The 5,242-nt window shown below is 38.6% G+C and overlaps 1 protein-coding gene across 1 annotated transcript in view; it reads left to right on the top strand.

Moving 5' to 3' along the window:
* Positions 1-5,065: 5,065 nt before the first annotated feature.
* Dtx4 (deltex E3 ubiquitin ligase 4) overlaps positions 5,066-5,242 on the top strand; it is a 35,800-nt gene continuing 35,623 nt past the window's right edge. The window contains exon 1 of the mRNA XM_031389800.1: positions 5,066-5,144. The gene's annotated coding sequence lies outside the window, so the exon portion shown is untranslated. The remainder of the gene's footprint in view (positions 5,145-5,242) is intronic.

The following is a 5,242-nucleotide window of genomic DNA, read 5'->3' as shown; positions in this document are numbered from 1 at the left end:
GAGAGAGAGAGAGAGAGAGAGAGAGAGAAGGAGAGGGAGAGAGAGAGAGAGAAAGAGAGAGAAGAGAGCACTTAAAAAAGAGAATGACAAAATGGATATATAAAGAATTTACTACTACTATTGATGATGATGAGGATAGTGATAGTAATAAAGTGAAAATGTTAAGAGAGACAGGTGAATTTTCATTACACTATCATGAGTGAAATGGAAGATCAGGATAGACACAGAAGACAGCATATACATAACAAGGGCTGTGAACAACTCCACACAATACATTCGACAACCTTGTAGAAATGAACAAAGTCGTTAAAACATGCAAGCCAAACAACTCCTTAAATTACCCTTTAACAACTAAAAATTTAACTCAAAACTAAAATATTTCTGAAGAGTAATATCCACACCTAGATATTTTAGGGAAATCACACAGCTCTTCCAGGAATTAAAATATCATAGAGGATACCCCAATTTGTGTAATGAAGCTTATATTACTTGGATTTCAAAACCCATTCAAAGACAGCACAAAGAAGAAAAAAGAAATGAAATGAAAATTTTCAGAAAAATATCTCTCATAAATACATGTCCCCAAATCTTTAGTAAAATACTAAACAGAACTCAGCAATTTTTTTTAAATTACACACTGTGACTAAATAGGTTTTATCCTAACCAAGCAATTCTACACTTTATTATTTGAAAAGCAATCATATCAAAGAAAAATCACATGATTCTATTCATAAATCCAAAAGGTATATTATAAAACTCCTTATCTGTTTATGGTTTTAAAATCCTCAGACTAGAGAAAACTTCTCTTTAACAAAGAGAATCTAAATGAAACACCCACAGCTACTATAATTTTTAAAAAATCTTCTATTTATTTATTTTAGACTCCAGATTTTATTCCCTCCTAGTCCACCTTCTGACTGTTCCACATCCCATACTTTCTCCTCCCCACCCCCTGTCTCCACTAGGATGTCCCCACCCCCACCCCCTCCACTCCCACCCCCTCCCCACGAGACCTCTAAACTCCCTGGGGCCTTAAGTCTTTTGAGGATTAGGTGTATCTTCTCTGATGAAACCCAGACCCAGCAGTCCTCTGTTGTGTGTTGGAAAACTTAAGTAGTACCTTCACTTTGGAAAGGACTTCATAAAGCATGCAGAATATAAGTTACAGTTTGATAAGTATTTTTAAGCCAGAGACATGAACAGACATTTCATCGAAGAGATTATACAGATGATAAATAGCCACACAGGGAGCTGTTAAAAACTATCAGAAAAGCTAAAACAAAACACACTGCCAGTAAATGGTACTGGTGAGGATGTGATGACAAATATGTTAAGAGAAAATAAAGGGGGCTGGAGAGATGGCTCAGTGGTTAAGAGCACTGACTGCTCTTCCGAAGGTCCTGAGTTCAAATCCCAGCAACCACATGGTGCTCATAACCATTTGTAATGAGATCAGATGCCCTCTTCTGGTGTCTGAAGACAGCTACAGTGCATTTATATATAATAAATAAATAAATCCTTTTTTTTTTTTTTTTTTTTTGGTTTTTTGAAGACAGGATTTCTCTGTGTAGCCCTGGCTGTCCTCGAACTCACTCTGTAGACCAGGCTGGCCTCGAACTTAGAAATCCACCTGCTTCTGCCTCCCAAGTGCTGGGATTAAAGGCGTGCACCACCACTGCCCGGCATAAATAAATCTTAAAAATGTATATAAAAAAGAGAAAATACAAATTGAAAGCTGTGTTAAAAAATATGAAAACTACCTTAGTATCTTACAAGCTATAATCTTGGTTATTTATGATGGAGAAATGGAGCTTAATGTTCACTAAAGATCCTGCTTGAGACTGTTCATAGAACTTTTATTCATAGTAGCCTAAACCCAAAACAATTCATAGTTCTTCAATGGGTAAACAGAAAAACAACCTGGCATACTCGTAAAACTAAGCAGTATTTGGCAATGAAAGGTACATAGCTGATAAAGCATAACTCAAATAAATAAATTGTGCTTAGTGCACAAATCCAACTCCTTGCAAAGTAGGTGCTCATGTCTCCATGTATATAACATTTTTAAAAAACAAAACAGAACACAAAATCAACATCAGGAGAGATGGCTAAGAATACTTGCTGGTCCTTCTGATGACCTGACTTCAGTTTCCAGCACCTGTAACAGGTGTTTCACAACTGTCTGTAACTCCAACTTCTGGGGACCAGATACCTCAAGACTTCTCAGACATCTGCATCCATGTATACAGACACACAGACACACACACACAGACACACACACACAGATACACAAACACAGACACACACACACAGACACACACACACAGACACACACACACACACAGACACACACACACAGAGACACACAGATACAAACACACAGACACACACACACACAGAGACACACACAGACAGAGACACACACACACAGATACACACACACAGACACACACACACAGACACACACACACAGAGACACACAGAAACAAACACACAGACACACACACACAGACACACACACAGACACACAGAGACACACACACAGACACACACACAGACACACACACAGACACACACACACAGACACACACACACAGACACACACACACAATTAAAATGAATAAAATGAAATGGTTTTTTTGAAAACTACAAAATGAGTATGGAGAATGTGCTGGTGACAATCACAGTATGACAGTGAGGAGGAAGTGGGTGTGGTTAGACAAGTGAACAGGAGGAAGTCAGCATGAGGCATCTTTTCTATAGATGCATATTGCATGTAAACCAAAAGATAGCACAAGGATAGATCAATAAAGGATCGTGATAGTAACTTCTGGATTTTAATTTTGTGCCAGTATCAGTAATAATGTATATTGTAGTTTTGCAACCATTGAATGGTTATAATCAGATAGTAAGGGAAAAGGAGATACATGAATCTCAGCCTTTTCAACCAAGGGTGATTTACCATGATTTTCAAACAAATTTTAAATAAATGGTAATTCAGCTTCTATTCGGCATTTTTTTTTTTTTTTTTTTTTTTTTTTTTTTTTTTTTTTTTTGTCTTGGGTCTCACTTAGCTGGAAGCCAGCTTCCTTGCAACAAGGGTGGCATGAGTGTTGCTTAAGTCCTTGGTCAGAAAACTCTGCCTGAGTTATTAGAGGACAGTAAGCAAGCCTTCTTGACTCCAACCCAGCGATCTCATTTCCAGCTGCCTGCAGCTAATGCTGTGTGAGCCAGACAGTGTGTTCAGAAGCCTTCCTCCAACTGCAGATTTGGTGCAAAGGAAATGCTTGCTGCTGTTTTTAGCCACTGATTTCAGAGTGGTTTATAACATAGCGATGGCTGACTGGGAAACGTGAAGTTTTGCTCTGAATACTCCATGGAAAAAAGTTAAAATATTTTAAGTAATTAAAACTTGTGGGAGCAATGATAACATTTTAAAAAGCACCACCTGGCTTCAAACCTGACTTTATCCCATTAAATCTCAGAGAGGTTTCATTATGACCACCATAACTCCAAATCACAACATGTTGAGTTTATATCATGTATCGACAAAAGACACTATTTTAGTGATATAGTTTGGACATTCAAATGAGATGTTGTTTGAATTTTAGGAAGTCTGTAACCCAGACTAGCTAAGGTTGGGATATACTTGAAGCTAGTTTTAAGATGTTGATACATACATAATTATTGTCAGCTTAGAATTATAAATTATTATTTGCATATTGGTTTTTATGAACTATAAGTTAGTGGGGTTTATTAAACTAGATACCTTTGCAACTACACTTGATGTGTTAGTTGCTTGTCTGGTTACTGTGTTAAACTATCTGAAACAAGTGGGGAAACGCTACTGTTTGATTCTTAGTTGAGAACACAGTTCATGATATCAGGGAAGTAATGATGGAGCTGGTCACAGTGTGACAAGCAATGAGAAAAGGTGACGGGCACAAGAAGGCCACTTTCCCTTTACTCGGTTGGGAAATGAAGTCCACGGAATGGTGCTGCTGGAGGCTAAGGTGGTTATTCCCACCTTAGTTAACTGATTCTAGATAAGTCCTTGAGGCATGTTGGCAAGTTTGTCTCTTGGGTGATGCTAAATCCTGTCGAGTTAACAATCAGTATTAACTAGTACAACTAATTACTAATATAAACCTGTCTGCATGTTCACTGCTTCTAGCAAGTTACCCAGGCTGCAAATGCTTTCCTGTGTTGTCATTCATTTCAATTCTACTATAATACCTCGCCGTGTTATCCTGGTAGACACAAGAAGACCGAGTGCAAATGAGAATGGACAGGACAGGAAGGTTATTTCTTTCTGCTTCTTGTTTGTCCTGTAAGCAGACAGTTAAACATTTCTTAATACCCACCCCCACCTTTCCCTAGTTTAAGCTTCCTCTACCTGGAAATTCTTAGTTTATCTGCTTTGGAGCAGTTTTCTGATTGTCTCCTCAAACATAAAAAGACAACATGAAACTCTGGAAAAGCCATTCCAACAAAGATCCATAATCTCATTACTAATATGAAAATTCCTCCAAATTCCAGCTTCACCTTGTCAGAATGGATTCATTGTTCGTGCAGTTCTGCCCACGGAGAAACAAAGTGTGTGTTTCCCGACAAGGTTAATATGTAATTCTCTTTAAAATGTTTAACTTAATTCTTTTGGAGACATGGTCTGAATATGTGGCATGAAATGCTCCATCTTCTTGCTTCTCAAGTGTGGAAGTTGCAAGTGTGAGGTACCATGCCCAGCAATAATGTGCAATACAGTCTTCAATCCCCTTTAGTCAGAACGTACTTTATATTACTTTCCTCTCTAGCCATTGATGATCAAAATGAGCGAGTCTAGCTTGTGTTTGTTCTGCTGTCTCATAGTTTTAATTCACATAGACACTGCAGGATGAATCAGTCTATCTTATGTCTCCTAATAATAGAGAAATTGGACAAGAACTTCTTTTCTCTCTGTGTAAATGGAGAGAACCCTTGGCACTGGCTCTCAAGTGGTCACAAGTGTGTGGCCTTTGACCTACACTTGAGGTTTTGGACCAGCAGAGGGCGTGAAAGCTCTAGAGCTCTGGTGATAGTGGCCATGGGGCGTGGATTCTGCATCTTTGATGGACAGCTAAGGGAACCATGCAGGCGAGGATGAGGTAATAACAGGCAGAACAAGGAGAGCGTGGGGCAATCCGTGTGTGTGTGTGTGTGTGCGTGTGTGTGTATGTGTGTGTGTGTGTGTGTGTGTGTGTGT

Source organism: Mastomys coucha, unplaced genomic scaffold (assembly GCF_008632895.1).
Source record: "Mastomys coucha isolate ucsf_1 unplaced genomic scaffold, UCSF_Mcou_1 pScaffold21, whole genome shotgun sequence".
NCBI lineage: Eukaryota > Metazoa > Chordata > Mammalia > Rodentia > Muridae > Mastomys > Mastomys coucha.
Note: the sequence above shows the minus strand (reverse complement) of the source record. Positions and strands in the feature narration are given on the sequence as shown.